This window comes from Phyllobates terribilis, unplaced genomic scaffold (assembly GCF_046119375.1).
Source record: "Phyllobates terribilis strain yellow unplaced genomic scaffold, ASM4611937v1 Scaffold_1017__1_contigs__length_469563, whole genome shotgun sequence".
NCBI classification, from domain to species: Eukaryota; Metazoa; Chordata; class Amphibia; order Anura; family Dendrobatidae; genus Phyllobates; species Phyllobates terribilis.
Genome location: NW_027363777.1, coordinates 449,491 through 469,564, shown reverse-complemented (window position 1 = coordinate 469,564; position 20,074 = coordinate 449,491). Strand labels below are relative to the sequence as shown.

At 45.0% G+C, this 20,074-nt stretch overlaps 9 non-coding genes and 1 pseudogene across 9 annotated transcripts; all 10 read left to right on the top strand.

Annotated features, from left to right (window-relative positions):
* Positions 1–136: 136 nt before the first annotated feature.
* Positions 137–327, top strand: LOC141241558 (U2 spliceosomal RNA). The gene has a single exon (XR_012306295.1). It is a non-coding gene; the product is annotated as a U2 spliceosomal RNA (small nuclear RNA).
* Positions 328–1,445: 1,118 nt separating this feature from the next.
* LOC141241648 (U2 spliceosomal RNA) lies at positions 1,446–1,537 on the top strand (annotated as a pseudogene).
* Positions 1,538–2,333: 796 nt separating this feature from the next.
* On the top strand, positions 2,334–2,516 carry LOC141241627 (U2 spliceosomal RNA). Its single transcript, XR_012306355.1, has one exon. It is a non-coding gene; the product is annotated as a U2 spliceosomal RNA (small nuclear RNA).
* Positions 2,517–3,631: 1,115 nt separating this feature from the next.
* On the top strand, positions 3,632–3,822 carry LOC141241557 (U2 spliceosomal RNA). Its single transcript, XR_012306294.1, has one exon. It is a non-coding gene; the product is annotated as a U2 spliceosomal RNA (small nuclear RNA).
* Positions 3,823–5,819: 1,997 nt separating this feature from the next.
* On the top strand, positions 5,820–6,005 carry LOC141241609 (U2 spliceosomal RNA). Its single transcript, XR_012306342.1, has one exon. It is a non-coding gene; the product is annotated as a U2 spliceosomal RNA (small nuclear RNA).
* A 1,115-nt stretch (positions 6,006–7,120) lies between these two features.
* On the top strand, positions 7,121–7,311 carry LOC141241556 (U2 spliceosomal RNA). The gene has a single exon (XR_012306293.1). It is a non-coding gene; the product is annotated as a U2 spliceosomal RNA (small nuclear RNA).
* A 7,894-nt stretch (positions 7,312–15,205) lies between these two features.
* On the top strand, positions 15,206–15,396 carry LOC141241555 (U2 spliceosomal RNA). Its single transcript, XR_012306292.1, has one exon. It is a non-coding gene; the product is annotated as a U2 spliceosomal RNA (small nuclear RNA).
* A 1,114-nt stretch (positions 15,397–16,510) lies between these two features.
* LOC141241553 (U2 spliceosomal RNA) lies at positions 16,511–16,701 on the top strand. The gene has a single exon (XR_012306290.1). It is a non-coding gene; the product is annotated as a U2 spliceosomal RNA (small nuclear RNA).
* Positions 16,702–17,816: 1,115 nt separating this feature from the next.
* Positions 17,817–18,007, top strand: LOC141241552 (U2 spliceosomal RNA). The gene has a single exon (XR_012306289.1). It is a non-coding gene; the product is annotated as a U2 spliceosomal RNA (small nuclear RNA).
* A 1,115-nt stretch (positions 18,008–19,122) lies between these two features.
* Positions 19,123–19,313, top strand: LOC141241551 (U2 spliceosomal RNA). Its single transcript, XR_012306288.1, has one exon. It is a non-coding gene; the product is annotated as a U2 spliceosomal RNA (small nuclear RNA).
* Positions 19,314–20,074: the final 761 nt, after the last annotated feature.

Below are 20,074 nucleotides of genomic sequence, written 5' to 3'. Positions count from 1 at the left end.
AAGCCGAAAAGTGCAGGCATGTAAGGGATCTAGAGGTTGACAACATGTCTTCTTAACGGGAGTCCAGGAGCTCATCTCCACAAATGGACTTTTCAGGATCCTTGGGTGGCTCCGTAGTTTGAAACCAATTCTGGTTATCGCTTCTCGGCCTTTTGGCTAAGATCAAGTGTAGTATCTGTTCTTATCAGTTTAATATCTGATACGTCCCCTATCTGGGGACCATATATTAAATGGATTTTTAGAACAGGGAGATGGAAAAAGAGCTTGCTCTGTCCACTCCACGCATTGACCTGGTATTGCAGTATCTCCAGGACCGGTGCACCCCTTCTTTAATGCAGTTTCTAAAATCAGAAAGAATTGAATTCAATGTTTTTTGTTCATTTTGCTTGTTTGTCGGATTTTGGGATGGACTCTTTGGCTTTGCTTTTCTTCTCCTCATTGGATTTTTCATGTTCAAAGTTGCAGAAGCCAGATTACAAGCTCATTTTGTTTCAACTTCAGCAACTGTGCATTGCATTGCCATGTAATGTGATGCAATGCTATCTTTCTAGCTCTCCCTTTTTACTTCCTTTTGGATAAACAGACATATTAGGCAAGCATTTTGGAGCTTTCACCTAAATAACTACAGGTGGTGAGATAAGCTGCACAATATAATTGACCTTTCAGTATATTGTTGCACACACACCATCTATTTAGCAAATGCCCTTGTTATCAACAGCAGCCTTTTAAACTCACCTGAGCTAACAGGTATGTGCGCTGGTTACTCTGCTGCGCTTAAAATTTCTTTTTTGGTTTGCTACAATGCCTTTTCTGAAACGTTGTCTCCTTCTGCTGGAACACTGACTTCTTTCATTTAATGCCTGCAGACTATAAAAGAGAACCCAACCCAAAAAGTTTGGTTGATTAGTCTGTGGCATTCTGTTAAACTGTTGCTTATGGCGGTCTCTGTGAGCTTCTCAGCGACATTCAGCCAGCCAGGTATCCTGCCTGCAGTAGATGGAATGTGGCAATGGAACGCTGGCTGCGCATGTCATAATAGGCTCTGAGCCTTTATATACCTGTGCACAGCAGCAGCCACCTTCAGTCTGCTGCTGGACAGCCAGCAGCAGCAGCAGCAGCAGGAGAGGTATGTAATCAGGAGCCCTCCTGCTAAGGGTAGACAGCTGCTCGTTCCACCCCACCCCCCGCCTTAATTGGTTCTCCTCCCTTCCAACGGTGTTGAGGCGGGTGGGAACAGCAGGGGGTGAAGGTGCTGTGTTTAAAGAGGTGGAGTTATGCAGATCTAAAACGCGTGGATTGCAGCAGCAGCAAGCCGAAAAGTGCAGGCATGTAAGGGATCTAGAGGTTGACAACATGTCTTCTTAACGGGAGTCCAGGAGCTCATCTCCACAAATGGACTTTTCAGGATCCTTGGGTGGCTCCGTAGTTTGAAACCAATTCTGGTTATCGCTTCTCGGCCTTTTGGCTAAGATCAAGTGTAGTATCTTTCGAAAAGGCGGTTTTGGATGTTGGCCGCCCTAGTAGATTGATACATTATGCACACTGGGGTTTAGGCGCTTGTTAGTACGCCAGGTGGCTAATATAGTCATCTGGTGGAAAGCATGGCCCCCCAGGATCGACGCCATTGGGCCGGGGAAGATCGAAAGCCCGAAGTGTGAAGTGCCCCAGGAGTGGTGACCCTGGGGTGCCTCAAATCACTGGGATTGGGAACCCCACTTGAGTTTATGGCACATTTGCACTAGCACTTCAATATTTCTTTCTTCACACACACCCTTATTCCGGGCCTTCTGGCCTTAGGATGGGGAATTTTTCAATTCCCGGTCGAAGGTCCGGGCAGTATTATACTGTGAAATCTTCACTATTTATTTAATTTTTTTGTCACTGTGTGTCCACTTTTTCACGTGTGTCCACGTCCTTACTAGGATTTTGTCGGGATGCGGTTCCCTTACGGGTTCCTCTCTTGGCAGGTCTAGGGGGGGAGTGTGTGGCCATCAGGTTCCGCTCCCCCCTGAACCCCCCTGGCTCTCCTCTTTCTGGAGGAGAGCGTTGTTGGCTCCCCTCTTCCGGGAGGGGAGCACAGTCTTTGGCTCCCAGTGCCTTGCTCGGGTGAGAACTCGGGCAGGTGCTGGGGGTAAGATTGGGTCGCCTCTGGCTCCGGCTGGAGGTGGCTATTTGTCCCTGTTCCTCGCTGTAGCCTTCTGGCTCGGAGGGACGGGGAATGGTTTGGGGGACTCTTCTCCTTTTGGAGAGGGTTTCAAGAAGACCAGCATCCTAGTGCACTTTTTTTGTGGCACTTGTCACTTTTTTAAGCGCACTCGGGTTTTGTACACGAATTCGGGCTTTCGAAAAAAAAAAAAAAAAAATCTGTTCTTATCAGTTTAATATCTGATACGTCCCCTATCTGGGGACCATATATTAAATGGATTTTTAGAACAGGGAGATGGAAAAAGAGCTTGCTCTGTCCACTCCACGCATTGACTTGGTATTGCAGTATCTCCAGGACCGGTGCACCCCTTCTTTAATGCAGTTTCTAAAATCAGAAAGAATTGAATTCAATGTTTTTTGTTCATTTTGCTTGTTTGTCGGATTTTGGGATGGACTCTTTGGCTTTGCTTTTCTTCTCCTCATTGGATTTTTCATGTTCAAAGTTGCAGAAGCCAGATTACAAGCTCATTTTGGTTCAACTTCAGCAACTGTGCATTGCATTGCCATGTAATGTGATGCAATGCTATCTTTCTAGCTCTCCCTTTTTACTTCCTTTTGGATAAACAGACATATTAGGCAAGCATTTTGGAGCTTTCACCTAAATAACTACAGGTGGTGAGATAAGCTGCACAATATAATTGACCTTTCAGTATATTGTTGCACACACACCATCTATTTAGCAAATGCCCTTGTTATCAACAGCAGCCTTTTAAACTCACCTGAGCTAACAGGTATGTGCGCTGGTTACTCTGCTGCGCTTAAAATTTCTTTTTTGGTTTGCTACAATGCCTTTTCTGAAACGTTGTCTCCTTCTGCTGGAACACTGACTTCTTTCATTTAATGCCTGCAGACTATAAAAGAGAACCCAACCCAAAAAGTTTGGTTGATTAGTCTGTGGCATTCTGTTAAACTGTTGCTTATGGCGGTCTCTGTGAGCTTCTCAGCGACATTCAGCCAGCCAGGTATCCTGCCTGCAGTAGATGGAATGTGGCAATGGAACGCTGGCTGCGCGTGTCATAATAGGCTCTGAGCCTTTATATACCTGTGCACAGCAGCAGCCACCTTCAGTCTGCTGCTGGACAGCCAGCAGCAGCAGCAGCAGGAGAGGTATGTAATCAGGAGCCCTCCTGCTAAGGGTAGACAGCTGCTCGTTCCACCCCACCCCCCGCCTTAATTGGTTCTCCTCCCTTCCAACGGTGTTGAGGCGGGTGGGAACAGCAGGGGGTGAAGGTGCTGTGTTTAAAGAGGTGGAGTTATGCAGATCTAAAACGCGTGGATCGCAGCAGCAGCAAGCCGAAAAGTGCAGGCATGTAAGGGATCTAGAGGTTGACAACATGTCTTCTTAACGGGAGTCCAGGAGCTCATCTCCACAAATGGACTTTTCAGGATCCTTGGGTGGCTCCGTAGTTTGAAACCAATTCTGGTTATCGCTTCTCGGCCTTTTGGCTAAGATCAAGTGTAGTATCTGTTCTTATCAGTTTAATATCTGATACGTCCCCTATCTGGGGACCATATATTAAATGGATTTTTAGAACAGGGAGATGGAAAAAGAGCTTGCTCTGTCCACTCCACGCATTGACCTGGTATTGCAGTATCTCCAGGACCGGTGCACCCCTTCTTTAATGCAGTTTCTAAAATCAGAAAGAATTGAATTCAATGTTTTTTGTTCATTTTGCTTGTTTGTCGGATTTTGGGATGGACTCTTTGGCTTTGCTTTTCTTCTCCTCATTGGATTTTTCATGTTCAAAGTTGCAGAAGCCAGATTACAAGCTCATTTTGGTTCAACTTCAGCAACTGTGCATTGCATTTCCATGTAATGTGATGCAATGCTATCTTTCTAGCTCTCCCTTTTTACTTCCTTTTGGATAAACAGACATATTAGGCAAGCATTTTGGAGCTTTCACCTAAATAACTACAGGTGGTGAGATAAGCTGCACAATATAATTGACCTTTCAGTATATTGTTGCACACACACCATCTATTTAGCAAATGCCCTTGTTATCAACAGCAGCCTTTTAAACTCACCTGAGCTAACAGGTATGTGCGCTGGTTACTCTGCTGCGCTTAAAATTTCTTTTTTGGTTTGCTACAATGCCTTTTCTGAAACGTTGTCTCCTTCTGCTGGAACACTGACTTCTTTCATTTAATGCCTGCAGACTATAAAAGAGAACCCAACCCAAAAAGTTTGGTTGATTAGTCTGTGGCATTCTGTTAAACTGTTGCTTATGGCGGTCTCTGTGAGCTTCTCAGCGACATTCAGCCAGCCAGGTATCCTGCCTGCAGTAGATGGAATGTGGCAATGGAACGCTGGCTGCGCGTGTCATAATAGGCTCTGAGCCTTTATATACCTGTGCACAGCAGCAGCCACCTTCAGTCTGCTGCTGGACAGCCAGCAGCAGCAGCAGCAGGAGAGGTATGTAATCAGGAGCCCTCCTGCTAAGGGTAGACAGCTGCTCGTTCCACCCCACCCCCCACCTTAATTGGTTCTCCTCCCTTCCAACGGTGTTGAGGCGGGTGGGAACAGCAGGGGGTGAAGGTGCTGTGTTTAAAGAGGTGGAGTTATGCAGATCTAAAACGCGTGGATTGCAGCAGCAGCAAGCCGAAAAGTGCAGGCATGTAAGGGATCTAGAGGTTGACAACATGTCTTCTTAACGGGAGTCCAGGAGCTCATCTCCACAAATGGACTTTTCAGGATCCTTGGGTGGCTCCGTAGTTTGAAACCAATTCTGGTTATCGCTTCTCGGCCTTTTGGCTAAGATCAGGTGTAGTATCTTTCGAAAAGGCGGTTTTGGATGTTGGCCGCCCTAGTAGATTGATACATTATGCACACTGGGGTTTAGGCGCTTGTTAGTATGCCAGGTGGCTAATATAGTCATCTGGTGGAAAGCATGGCCCCCCAGGATCGACGCCATTGGGCCGGGGAAGATCGAAAGCCCAAAGTGTGAAGTGCCCCAGGAGTGGTGACCCTGGGGTGCCTTAACTCACTGGGATTGGGAACCCCACTTGAGTTTATAGCACATTTGCACAAGCACTTCAAATTTTCTTTCTTCGCACACACCCTTATTCCGGGCCTTCTGGCCTTAGGATGGGGAATTTTTCAATTCCCGGTCGAAGGTCCGGGCAGTATTATACTGTGAAACCTTCACTATTTATTTAATTTCTTTGTCACTGTGTGTCCACTTATTCACGTGTGTCACGTCCTACTAGGACTTTGTCGGGATGCGGTTCCCTTACGGGTTCCTCTCTTGGCAGGTCTAGGGGGGGAGTGTGTGGCCATCAGGTTCCGCTCCCCCCTGAACCCCCCCTGGCTCTCCTCTTTTGGGAGGAGAGCTTTGTTGGCTCCCCTCTTCCGGGAGGGGAGCACAGTCTTTGGCTCCCAGTGCCTTGCTCGGGTGAGAACTCGGGCAGGTGCTGGGGGTAAGATTGGGTCGCCTCTGGCTTCGGCTGGAGGTGGCTTTTTGTCCCTGTTCCTCGCTGTGGCCTTTTGGCTCGGAGGGACGGGGAATGGTTTGGGGGACCCTTCTCCTTTTGGAGAGGGTTTCAAGAAGACCAGCATCCTAGTGCACTTTTTTTGTGGCACTTGTCACTTTTTTAAGCGCACTCGGGTTTTGTACACGAATTCGGGCTTTCGATAAAAAAAAAAAAAATCTGTTCTTATCAGTTTAATATCTGATACGTCCCCTATCTGGGGACCATATATTAAATGGATTTTTAGAACAGGGAGATGGAAAAAGAGCTTGCTCTGTCCACTCCACGCATTGACCTGGTATTGCAGTATCTCCAGGACCGGTGCACCCCTTCTTTAATGCAGTTTCTAAAATCAGAAAGAATTGAATTCAATGTTTTTTGTTCATTTTGCTTGTTTGTCGGATTTTGGGATGGACTCTTTGGCTTTGCTTTTCTTCTCCTCATTGGATTTTTCATGTTCAAAGTTGCAGAAGCCAGATTACAAGCTCATTTTGGTTCAACTTCAGCAACTGTGCATTGCATTGCCATGTAATGTGATGCAATGCTATCTTTCTAGCTCTCCCTTTTTACTTCCTTTTGGATAAACAGACATATTAGGCAAGCATTTTGGAGCTTTCACCTAAATAACTACAGGTGGTGAGATAAGCTGCACAATATAATTGACCTTTCAGTATATTGTTGCACACACACCATCTATTTAGCAAATGCCCTTGTTATCAACAGCAGCCTTTTAAACTCACCTGAGCTAACAGGTATGTGCGCTGGTTACTCTGCTGCGCTTAAAATTTCTTTTTTGGTTTGCTACAATGCCTTTTCTGAAACGTTGTCTCCTTCTGCTGGAACACTGACTTCTTTCATTTAATGCCCGCAGACTATAAAAGAGAACCCAACCCAAAAAGTTTGGTTGATTAGTCTGTGGCATTCTGTTAAACTGTTGCTTATGGCGGTCTCTGTGAGCTTCTCAGCGACATTCAGCCAGCCAGGTATCCTGCCTGCAGTAGATGGAATGTGGCAATGGAACGCTGGCTGCGCGTGTCATAATAGGCTCTGAGCCTTTATATACCTGTGCACAGCAGCAGCCACCTTCAGTCTGCTGCTGGACAGCCAGCAGCAGCAGCAGCAGGAGAGGTATGTAATCAGGAGCCCTCCTGCTAAGGGTAGACAGCTGCTCGTTCCACCCCACCCCCCGCCTTAATTGGTTCTCCTCCCTTCCAACGGTGTTGAGGCGGGTGGGAACAGCAGGGGGTGAAGGTGCTGTGCTTAAAGAGGTGGAGTTATGCAGATCTAAAACGCGTGGATTGCAGCAGCAGCAAGCCGAAAAGTGCAGGCATGTAAGGGATCTAGAGGTTGACAACATGTCTTCTTAACGGGAGTCCAGGAGCTCATCTCCACAAATGGACTTTTCAGGATCCTTGGGTGGCTCCGTAGTTTGAAACCAATTCTGGTTATCGCTTCTCGGCCTTTTGGCTAAGATCAAGTGTAGTATCTGTTCTTATCAGTTTAATATCTGATACGTCCCCTATCTGGGGACCATATATTAAATGGATTTTTAGAACAGGGAGATGGAAAAAGAGCTTGCTCTGTCCACTCCACGCATTGACCTGGTATTGCAGTATCTCCAGGACCGGTGCACCCCTTCTTTAACCCCTTAATAACATCTGACGTACTAATACGCGTCTGTGCCCTGGGACTTAAGAGCCAGACCCGTATTAGTACGTCATCGCGATCGCGCCCGCACACAGGCTGTGCGGGCGCGATCGCCGCCGGGTGTCAGCTGATTGTCACAGCTGACACCCGGTACTATGTGCAGGGAGCGGTCACGCACCGCTCCCAGCACATTAACCCCCGCGATGCTGCGATCGAAGTCGATCAAAGTCGATCGCGGCATTGCGGGGGCAAGGGGAGGTGATCGGCGATACTCACCTCCTCTTCCGGCTTCCAGCGCAGTCTGCAAAGGCTTCCCGGGTGTTGCCATGACGACCCGATGTCGTCATGACAACATCCGGGTCACCAGAGAGCAGGAAGATTGCTTGGACATGCGCAGTGCATCTCCAAGCAATCTTCACACTGTGCACTTCTGACAGCCTTCATGGCATAGGGATGGTGCTCCATTCCTGTGCCATGCAGGCGATCAGAAAAAAAAAAGTGAAAGTCCCAGAGTGGGACAAAGTAATAAAGTGTATAAACTGTGTGAAAGTGGAAAAAAAAAAAAAAAAAAAATGTGCAAAAATATTATAAAAAAATAAAAAAAATAATACACCAAAAATAAAAATATAATGTACCCATCAATAAATATTATTATAAAAAAAATAAAAAAAAAACAATAAAAGTACACATATTTGGTATCGCCGCGTCCGGAACAACCTGACCTATAAAACTGTCCTACTAGTTAACCCCTTCAGTGAACACGGTAAAAAATAAAAAAAAAAACCAAGCAAAAAACAATGCTTTATCACCATACCGCCAAACAAAAAGTGGAATAACACGCGATCAAAAAGACGTATATAAATAGAAATGATACCGCTGAAAACGTCATCTCGTCCCGCAAAAAACAAGCCGCCATATAGCTCCATCAGCCGAAAAATAAAAAAGTTATAGCTCTCAGAATAAAGCGATACTAAAAAATATTTATTTCTATAAAATAGCTTTTATTGTGTATAAGCGCCAAAACATAGAAAAATGATACAAATGTGGTACCGCTGTAAATGTACTGACCCGAAGAGTAAAGCTGCCTTATCAATTTTACCACACGCGGAACAGAATAAAAAAAAAAAAAAAAAACAATTCCTGAATTGTTGGTTTTTGTTTATTCTGCCTCCCAAAAATCGGAATAGAAAGCGATCAAAAAATGTCACGTGCCTGAAAATGGCACCAATAACAACGTCAAGTCATCCCGCAAAAAACGAGCCGTCACATGACTGTCTGCCAAAATCTGGAAAAATTATAGCTCTCAAAATATGGCGATGCAAAAACTAGATTTTACAAAAAATGCGTCTTTTAGTGTGTGACAGCTGTCAGTCATAAAAACCCCATATGATTCTGGCATTGCTGTAATCACACCGACCCGAAGAATAAAGTCGTCTAATCACTTATACCGCACAAGGAACGGCGTCAAAAATAAACTCTTGAGTTAGGATTGGGCTAGGGTTAGGGCTGGGTTTGGGGCTAGGGCTGTGCTGGGGCTAGGGTTGTGCTGGGGCTAGGGTTGTGCTGGGGCTAGGGTTGTGCTAGGGTTAGGGCTGGGGTTGGGATTTTTTTCAAAAGTAAGAAAAAAAGATGACGATATGGCGACTAGTGTTGAGAGCAAGTGCTCGCTACTTGAGTTTGCATCGGGTGCTCTGGTATGCATTTAGTATCGTGGGTATTTGAGTGACATGCTCGAGTCTCTGCCCCATATGCTTCGCGGCCAAAAAACTTTACGGGGATTGCCTGCCATGCACGAGCGATCCCCGCATGTTTTTTTTTGGGTGTCTAATAACCGTGAAACATGCGGAGCAGGGACTCAAGCATGTCACTCGAGCACACGCTGTACATGGTGCATACCTGAGTACCCGATGCAAACTCAAGTAGCGAGCACTTGCGCTCAAGAATAATGAAAACTTATTCAATATGATGACCTAATGTAAACAAATAATGTGCCGTACCTCTGGGTTCAAAATGTTCACTATACACCTTAATAAAATCTTTGAGGGGTATAGTTTCCAAAATGGGGACACTTGTGGGGGAGCTCCACTGTTTAGGCACATCACGGGCTCTCCAAACGCGACATGGTGTCCGCTAACAAATTGAATGGAAAATCGGCTCAAATTGTTAGCGGACGCCATGTTGCGTTTGGAGAGCCCCTGTGTGTCCAAACATTGGAGCTCCCCCACAAGTGACCCCATTTTGGAAACTAGACCCCCCAAGGCACCTATCTAGATGCATAGTGAGCACTTAGAACCCCCAGGTGCTTCACAAATTGATTCGTAAAAATGAAAAAGTGAAAATAAAACACTTTTTCATTTTTATGAATCAATTTGTGAAGCACCTGGGGTTCCAAGTGCTCACTATGAATCTAGATAGGTGCCTTGGGGGGTCTAGTTTCCAAAATGGGGTCACTTGTGGGGGAGCTCCAATGTTTGGGCACACAGGGACTCTCTAAATGCAACATGGTATCCGCTAACAAATTGAATGGAAAATCGGCTCAAATTGTTAGCGGACACCACATTGCGTTTGGAGAGCCCCTCTGTGCCCAAACTTTGGAGCTCCCCCACAAGTGACCCCATTTTGGAAACTAGACCCCCCAAGGCACCTTTCTAGATGCATAGTGAGCACTTGGAACCCCCAGGTGCTTCACAAATTGATTCATAAAAATGAAAAAGTGAAAAAAAAAACACTTTTTCATTTTTATGAATCAATTTGTGAAGCACCTGGGGTTCCAAGTGCTCACTATGAATCTAGAAAGGTGCCTTGGGGGGTCTAGTTTCCAAAATGGGGTCACTTGTGGGGGAGCTCCAATGTTTGGGCACACAGGGACTCTCTAAATGCAACATGGTATCCGCTAACAAATTGAATGGAAAATCGGCTCAAATTGTTAGCGGACACCACATTGCGTTTGGAGAGCCCCTCTGTGCCCAAACTTTGGAGCTTCCCCACAAGTGACCCCATTTTGGAAACTAGACCCCCCAAGGCACCTTTCTAGATGCATAGTGAGCACTTGGAACCCCCAGGTGCTTCACAAATTGATTCGTAAAAATGAAAAAGTGAAAAAAAAAACACTTTTTCATTTTTATGAATCAATTTGTGAAGCACCTGGGGTTCCAAGTGCTCACTATGAATCTAGATAGGTGCCTTGGGGGGTCTAGTTTCCAAAATGGGGTCACTTGTGGGGGAGCTCCAATGTTTGGGCACACAGGGACTCTCTAAATGCAACATGGTATCCGCTAACAAATTGAATGGAAAATCGGCTCAAATTGTTAGCGGACACCACATTGCGTTTGGAAAGCCCCTCTGTGCCCAAACTTTGGAGCTCCCCCACAAGTGACCCCATTTTGGAAACTAGACCCCCCAAGGCACCTTTCTAGATGCATAGTGAGCACTTGGAACCCCCAGGTGCTTCACAAATTAATTCGTAAAAATGAAAAAGTGAAAAAAAAAACACTTTTTCATTTTTATGAATCAATTTGTGAAGCACCTGGGGTTCCAAGTGCTCACTATGAATCTAGATAGGTGCCTTGGGGGGTCTAGTTTCCAAAATGGGGACACTTGTGGGGGAGCTCCAATGTTTGGGCACACAGGGACTCTCCAAATGCAACATGATATCCGCTAACAAATTGTCGGCTCAAATTGTTAGCGGATATCATGTTGCATTTGGAGAGTCCCTGTGTGCCCAAACATTGGAGCTCCTCCACAAGTGACCCTATTTTGGAAACTAGACCCCCCAAGGCACCTATCTAGATGCATAGTGAGCACTTGGAACCCCTAGGTGCTTCACAAATTAATTCGTAAAAATGAAAAAGTGTTTTTTTTTTCACTTTTTCATTATTACGAATCAATTTGTGAAGCACCTGGGGGTTCCAAGTGCTCACTATGCATCTAGAAAGGTGCCTTGGGGGGTCTAGTTTCCAAAATGGGGTCACTTGTGGGGGAGCTCCAAAGTTTGGGCACAGAGGGGCTCTCCAAACGCAATGTGGCGTCCGCTAACAATTTGAGCCGATTTTCCATTCAATTTGTTAGCGGATACCATGTTGCATTTAGAGAGTCCCTGTGTGCCCAAACATTGGAGCTCCCCCACAAGTGACCCCATTTTGGAAACTAGACCCCCCAAGGCACCTATCTAGATGCATAGTAAGCACTTGGAACCCCTAGGTGCTTCACAAATTGATTCGTAAAAATGAAAAAGTGTTTTTTTTTTCACTTTTTCATTATTACGAATCAATTTGTGAAGCACCTGGGGGTTCCAAGTGCTCACTATGCATCTAGAAAGGTGCCTTGGGGGGTTTAGTTTCCAAAATGGGGTCACTTGTGGGGGAGCTCCAAAGTTTGGGCACAGAGGGGCTCTCCAAACGCAATGTGGCGTCCGCTAACAATTTGAGCCGATTTTCCATTCAATTTGTTAGCGGATACCATGTTGCATTTAGAGAGTCCCTGTGTGCCCAAACATTGGAGCTCCCCCACAAGTGACCCCATTTTGGAAACTAGACCCCCCAAGGCACCTATCTAGATGCATAGTGAGCACTTGGAACCCCTAGGTGCTTCACAAATTGATTCGTAAAAATGAAAAAGTGGTTTTTTTTTCACTTTTTCATTATTACGAATCAATTTGTGAAGCACCTGGGGGTTCCAAGTGCTCACTATGCATCTAGAAAGGTGCCTTGGGGGGTCTAGTTTCCAAAATGGGGTCACTTGTGGGGGAGCTCCAAAGTTTGGGCACAGAGAAGCTCTCCAAACGCAATGTGGTGTCCGCTAACAATTTGAGCCGATTTTCCATTCAATTTGTTAGCGGACACCATGTTGCATTTAGAGAGCCGCTGTGTGCCCAAATATTGGAGCTCCCCCACAAGTGACCCCATTTTGGAAACTAGACCACCCAAGGCACCTATCTAGATGCATAGTGAGCACTTGGAACCCTCAGGTGCTTCACAAATTGATTCATACAAATGAAAAAGTGTTTTTTTTTTCACTTTTTCATTGTTACGAATCAATTTGTGAAGCACCTGGGGGTTCCAAGTGCTCACTATGCATCTAGAAAGGTGCCTTGGGGGGTCTAGTTTCCAAAATGGGGTCACTTGTGGGGGAGCTCCAAAGTTTGGGCACAGAGAAGCTCTCCAAACGCAATGTGGTGTCCGCTAACAATTTGAGCCGATTTTCCATTCAATTTGTTAGCGGACACCATGTTGCATTTAGAGAGCCGCTGTGTGCCCAAATATTGGAGCTCCCCCACAAGTGACCCCATTTTGGAAACTAGACCACCCAAGGCACCTATCTAGATGCATAGTGAGCACTTGGAACCCTCAGGTGCTTCACAAATTGATTCATACAAATGAAAAAGTGTTTTTTTTTTCACTTTTTCATTGTTACGAATCAATTTGTGAAGCACCTGGGGGTTCCAAGTGCTCACTATGCATCTAGATAGGTGCCTTGGGGGGTCTAGTTTCCAAAATGAGGTCACTTGTGGGGGAGCTCCAATGTTTGGGCACACAGGGACGCTCTAAATGCAACATGGTGTCCTCTAGCAAATTTAACGGAAAATCGGCTCAAATTGTTAGCGACACCATGTTGCGTTTGGAGAGCCGCTGTGTGCCCAAACATTGGAGCTCCCCCACAAGTGACCCCATTTTGGAAACTAGACCCCCCAAGGCACCTATCTAGATGCATTGTGAGCACTTGGAACACTCAGGTGCTTCACAAATTGATTCATAAAAATGAAAAAGTGTTTTTTTTTTTCACTTTTTCATTGTTACGAATCAATTTGTGAAGCACCTGGGGGTTGCAAGTGCTCACTATGCATCTAGAAAGGTGCCTTGGGGGGTCTAGTTTCCAAAATGGGGTCACTTGTGGGGGAGCTCCAAAGTTTGGGCACACATGGGCTCTCCAAACACAACATGGCGTCCGCTAATTATTCAAGCAAATTTTACAATCAAAAAGTCAAATAGCGCTCCTTCCCTTCCGAGCCCTGCCGTGCGCCCAAACAGTGTTTTTTCCCCAAATATTGGGTATCTGCGTGCCCAGGGGAAATTGCACAACAAATTTTGCGGTCCATTTTTTCTTGTTACCCCTGTGAAAATAAAAAAAATTGGGTCTAAATTAACATTTTTGTGAAAAAAGTTAAATGTTCATTTTTTTCTTCCACATTCAAAAAATTCCTGTGAAGCACCTGAAGGGTTAATAAAGTTCTTGAATGTGGTTTTGAGCACCTTGAGGGGTGCAGTTTTTAGAATGGTGTCACTTTTGGGTATTTTCTGTCATAAAGACCTCTCAAAGTGACTTCAAATGTGATGTGGTCCCTAAAAAAATGGTTTTGTAAATTTTTTTGGAAAAATGAGAAATCGCTGGTCAACTTTTAACCCTTATAGCTCCCTAACAAAAAAAAATTTTGGTTCCAAAATTGTGCTGATGTAAAGTAGACATGTGGGAAATGTTATTTATTAACTCTTTTGTGTGACATATCGCTCTGATTTCAGGGCTTAAAAATTCAAATTTTGAAAATTGCAAAATTTTCAAAATTTTCGCCAAATTTCCGTTTCTTTCACAAATAAACGCAAGTGATATCGAAGAAATTTTTCCACAATCATGAAGTACAATACGTCACAAAAAAACAGTCTCAGAATCAGGGGGATCCGTTGAAGCGTTCGAGAGTAATTACCTCATAAAGTGACAGTGGTCAGAATTGTAAAAATTGGCCCGGTCATTAACGTGCAAACCACCCGCGGGGCTTAAGGGGTTAATGCAGTTTCTAAAATCAGAAAGAATTGAATTCAATGTTTTTTGTTCATTTTGCTTGTTTGTCGGATTTTGGGATGGACTCTTTGGCTTTGCTTTTCTTCTCCTCATTGGATTTTTCATGTTCAAAGTTGCAGAAGCCAGATTACAAGCTCATTTTGGTTCAACTTCAGCAACTGTGCATTGCATTGCCATGTAATGTGATGCAATGCTATCTTTCTAGCTCTCCCTTTTTACTTCCTTTTGGATAAACAGACATATTAGGCAAGCATTTTGGAGCTTTCACCTAAATAACTACAGGTGGTGAGATAAGCTGCACAATATAATTGACCTTTCAGTATATTGTTGCACACACACCATCTATTTAGCAAATGCCCTTGTTATCAACAGCAGCCTTTTAAACTCACCTGAGCTAACAGGTATGTGCGCTGGTTACTCTGCTGCGCTTAAAATTTCTTTTTTGGTTTGCTACAATGCCTTTTCTGAAACGTTGTCTCCTTCTGCTGGAACACTGACTTCTTTCATTTAATGCCTGCAGACTATAAAAGAGAACCCAACCCAAAAAGTTTGGTTGATTAGTCTGTGGCATTCTGTTAAACTGTTGCTTATGGCGGTCTCTGTGAGCTTCTCAGCGACATTCAGCCAGCCAGGTATCCTGCCTGCAGTAGATGGAATGTGGCAATGGAACGCTGGCTGCGCGTGTCATAATAGGCTCTGAGCCTTTATATACCTGTGCACAGCAGCAGCCACCTTCAGTCTGCTGCTGGACAGCCAGCAGCAGCAGCAGGAGAGGTATGTAATCAGGAGCCCTCCTGCTAAGGGTAGACAGCTGCTCGTTCCACCCCACCCCCCGCCTTAATTGGTTCTCCTCCCTTCCAACGGTGTTGAGGCGGGTGGGAACAGCAGGGGGTGAAGGTGCTGTGTTTAAAGAGGTGGAGTTATGCAGATCTAAAATGCGTGGATTGCAGCAGCAGCAAGCCGAAAAGTGCAGGCATGTAAGGGATCTAGAGGTTGACAACATGTCTTCTTAACGGGAGTCCAGGAGCTCATCTCCACAAATGGACTTTTCAGGATCCTTGGGTGGCTCCGTAGTTTGAAACCAATTCTGGTTATCGCTTCTCGGCCTTTTGGCTAAGATCAAGTGTAGTATCTGTTCTTATCAGTTTAATATCTGATACGTCCCCTATCTGGGGACCATATATTAAATGGATTTTTAGAACAGGGAGATGGAAAAAGAGCTTGCTCTGTCCACTCCACGCATTGACCTGGTATTGCAGTATCTCCAGGACCGGTGCACCCCTTCTTTAATGCAGTTTCTAAAATCAGAAAGAATTGAATTCAATGTTTTTTGTTCATTTTGCTTGTTTGTCGGATTTTGGGATGGACTCTTTGGCTTTGCTTTTCTTCTCCTCATTGGATTTTTCATGTTCAAAGTTGCAGAAGCCAGATTACAAGCTCATTTTGGTTCAACTTCAGCAACTGTGCATTGCATTGCCATGTAATGTGATGCAATGCTATCTTTCTAGCTCTCCCTTTTTACTTCCTTTTGGATAAACAGACATATTAGGCAAGCATTTTGGAGCTTTCACCTAAATAACTACAGGTGGTGAGATAAGCTGCACAATATAATTGACCTTTCAGTATATTGTTGCACACACACCATCTATTTAGCAAATGCCCTTGTTATCAACAGCAGCCTTTTAAACTCACCTGAGCTAACAGGTATGTGCGCTGGTTACTCTGCTGCGCTTAAAATTTCTTTTTTGGTTTGCTACAATGCCTTTTCTGAAACGTTGTCTCCTTCTGCTGGAACACTGACTTCTTTCATTTAATGCCTGCAGACTATAAAAGAGAACCCAACCCAAAAAGTTTGGTTGATTAGTCTGTGGCATTCTGTTAAACTGTTGCTTATGGCGGTCTCTGTGAGCTTCTCAGCGACATTCAGCCAGCCAGGTATCCTGCCTGCAGTAGATGGATGTGGCAATGGAACGCTGGCTGCGCGTGTCATAATAGGCTCTGAGCCTTTATATACCTGTGCACAGCAGCAGCCACCTTCAGTCTGCTGCTGGACAGCCAGCAGCAGCAGCAGCAGGAGAGGTATGTAATCAGGAGCCCTCCTGCTAAGGGTAGACAGCTGCTCGTTCCACCCCACCCCCCGCCTTAATTGGTTCTCCTCCCTTCCAACGGTGTTGAGGCGGGTGGGAACAGCAGGGGGTGAAGGTGCTGTGTTTAAAGAGGTGGAGTTATGCAGATCTAAAACGCGTGGATTGCAGCAGCAGCAAGCCGAAAAGTGCAGGCATGTAAGGGATCTAGAGGTTGACAACATGTCTTCTTAACGGGAGTCCAGGAGCTCATCTCCACAAATGGACTTTTCAGGATCCTTGGGTGGCTCCGTAGTTTGAAACCAATTCTGGTTATCGCTTCTCGGCCTTTTGGCTAAGATCAAGTGTAGTATCTGTTCTTATCAGTTTAATATCTGATACGTCCCCTATCTGGGGACCATATATTAAATGGATTTTTAGAACAGGGAGATGGAAAAAGAGCTTGCTCTGTCCACTCCACGCATTGACCTGGTATTGCAGTATCTCCAGGACCGGTGCACCCCTTCTTTAATGCAGTTTCTAAAATCAGAAAGAAGTGAATTCAATGTTTTTTGTTCATTTTGCTTGTTTGTCGGATTTTGGGATGGACTCTTTGGCTTTGCTTTTCTTCTCCTCATTGGATTTTTCATGTTCAAAGTTGCAGAAGCCAGATTACAAGCTCATTTTGGTTCAACTTCAGCAACTGTGCATTGCATTGCCATGTAATGTGATGCAATGCTATCTTTCTAGCTCTCCCTTTTTACTTCCTTTTGGATAAACAGACATATTAGGCAAGCATTTTGGAGCTTTCACCTAAATAACTACAGGTGGTGAGATAAGCTGCACAATATAATTGACCTTTCAGTATATTGTTGCACACACACCATCTATTTAGCAAATGCCCTTGTTATCAACAGCAGCCTTTTAAACTCACCTGAGCTAACAGGTATGTGCGCTGGTTACTCTGCTGCGCTTAAAATTTCTTTTTTGGTTTGCTACAATGCCTTTTCTGAAACGTTGTCTCCTTCTGCTGGAACACTGACTTCTTTCATTTAATGCCTGCAGACTATAAAAGAGAACCCAACCCAAAAAGTTTGGTTGATTAGTCTGTGGCATTCTGTTAAACTGTTGCTTATGGCGGTCTCTGTGAGCTTCTCAGCGACATTCAGCCAGCCAGGTATCCTGCCTGCAGTAGATGGAATGTGGCAATGGAACGCTGGCTGCGCGTGTCATAATAGGCTCTGAGCCTTTATATACCTGTGCACAGCAGCAGCCACCTTCAGTCTGCTGCTGGACAGCCAGCAGCAGCAGCAGCAGGAGAGGTATGTAATCAGGAGCCCTCCTGCTAAGGGTAGACAGCTGCTCGTTCCACCCCACCCCCCGCCTTAATTGGTTCTCCTCCCTTCCAACGGTGTTGAGGCGGGTGGGAACAGCAGGGGGTGAAGGTGCTGTGTTTAAAGAGGTGGAGTTATGCAGATCTAAAACGCGTGGATTGCAGCAGCAGCAAGCCGAAAAGTGCAGGCATGTAAGGGATCTAGAGGTTGACAACATGTCTTCTTAACGGGAGTCCAGGAGCTCATCTCCACAAATGGACTTTTCAGGATCCTTGGGTGGCTCCGTAGTTTGAAACCAATTCTGGTTATCGCTTCTCGGCCTTTTGGCTAAGATCAAGTGTAGTATCTGTTCTTATCAGTTTAATATCTGATACGTCCCCTATCTGGGGACCATATATTAAATGGATTTTTAGAACAGGGAGATGGAAAAAGAGCTTGCTCTGTCCACTCCACGCATTGACCTGGTATTGCAGTATCTCCAGGACCGGTGCACCCCTTCTTTAATGCAGTTTCTAAAATCAGAAAGAATTGAATTCAATGTTTTTTGTTCATTTTGCTTGTTTGTCGGATTTTGGGATGGACTCTTTGGCTTTGCTTTTCTTCTCCTCATTGGATTTTTCATGTTCAAAGTTGCAGAAGCCAGATTACAAGCTCATTTTGGTTCAACTTCAGCAACTGTGCATTGCATTGCCATGTAATGTGATGCAATGCTATCTTTCTAGCTCTCCCTTTTTACTTCCTTTTGGATAAACAGACATATTAGGCAAGCATTTTGGAGCTTTCACCTAAATAACTACAGGTGGTGAGATAAGCTGCACAATATAATTGACCTTTCAGTATATTGTTGCACACACACCATCTATTTAGCAAATGCCCTTGTTATCAACAGCAGCCTTTTAAACTCACCTGAGCTAACAGGTATGTGCGCTGGTTACTCTGCTGCGCTTAAAATTTCTTTTTTGGTTTGCTACAATGCCTTTTCTGAAACGTTGTCTCCTTCTGCTGGAACACTGACTTCTTTCATTTAATGCCTGCAGACTATAAAAGAGAACCCAACCCAAAAAGTTTGGTTGATTAGTCTGTGGCATTCTGTTAAACTGTTGCTTATGGCGGTCTCTGTGAGCTTCTCAGCGACATTCAGCCAGCCAGGTATCCTGCCTGCAGTAGATGGAATGTGGCAATGGAACGCTGGCTGCGCGTGTCATAATAGGCTCTGAGCCTTTATATACCTGTGCACAGCAGCAGCCACCTTCAGTCTGCTGCTGGACAGCCAGCAGCAGCAGCAGCAGGAGAGGTATGTAATCAGGAGCCCTCCTGCTAAGGGTAGACAGCTGCTCGTTCCACCCCACCCCCCGCCTTAATTGGTTCTCCTCCCTTCCAACGGTGTTGAGGCGGGTGGGAACAGCAGGGGGTGAAGGTGCTGTGTTTAAAGAGGTGGAGTTATGCAGATCTAAAACGCGTGGATTGCAGCAGCAGCAAGCCGAAAAGTGCAGGCATGTAAGGGATCTAGAGGTTGACAACATGTCTTCTTAACGGGAGTCCAGGAGCTCATCTCCACAAATGGACTTTTCAGGATCCTTGGGTGGCTCCGTAGTTTGAAACCAATTCTGGTTATCGCTTCTCGGCCTTTTGGCTAAGATCAAGTGTAGTATCTGTTCTTATCAGTTTAATATCTGATACGTCCCCTATCTGGGGACCATATATTAAATGGATTTTTAGAACAGGGAGATGGAAAAAGAGCTTGCTCTGTCCACTCCACGCATTGACCTGGTATTGCAGTATCTCCAGGACCGGTGCACCCCTTCTTTAATGCAGTTTCTAAAATCAGAAAGAAGTGAATTCAATGTTTTTTGTTCATTTTGCTTGTTTGTCGGATTTTGGGATGGACTCTTTGGCTTTGCTTTTCTTCTCCTCATTGGATTTTTCATGTTCAAAGTTGCAGAAGCCAGATTACAAGCTCATTTTGGTTCAACTTCAGCAACTGTGCATTGCATTGCCATGTAATGTGATGCAATGCTATCTTTCTAGCTCTCCCTTTTTACTTCCTTTTGGATAAACAGACATATTAGGCAAGCATTTTGGAGCTTTCACCTAAATAACTACAGGTGGTGAGATAAGCTGCACAATATAATTGACCTTTCAGTATATTGTTGCACACACACCATCTATTTAGCAAATGCCCTTGTTATCAACAGCAGCCTTTTAAACTCACCTGAGCTAACAGGTATGTGCGCTGGTTACTCTGCTGCGCTTAAAATTTCTTTTTTGGTTTGCTACAATGCCTTTTCTGAAACGTTGTCTCCTTCTGCTGGAACACTGACTTCTTTCATTTAATGCCTGCAGACTATAAAAGAGAACCCAACCCAAAAAGTTTGGTTGATTAGTCTGTGGCATTCTGTTAAACTGTTGCTTATGGCGGTCTCTGTGAGCTTCTCAGCGACATTCAGCCAGCCAGGTATCCTGCCTGCAGTAGATGGAATGTGGCAATGGAACGCTGGCTGCGCGTGTCATAATAGGCTCTGAGCCTTTATATACCTGTGCACAGCAGCAGCCACCTTCAGTCTG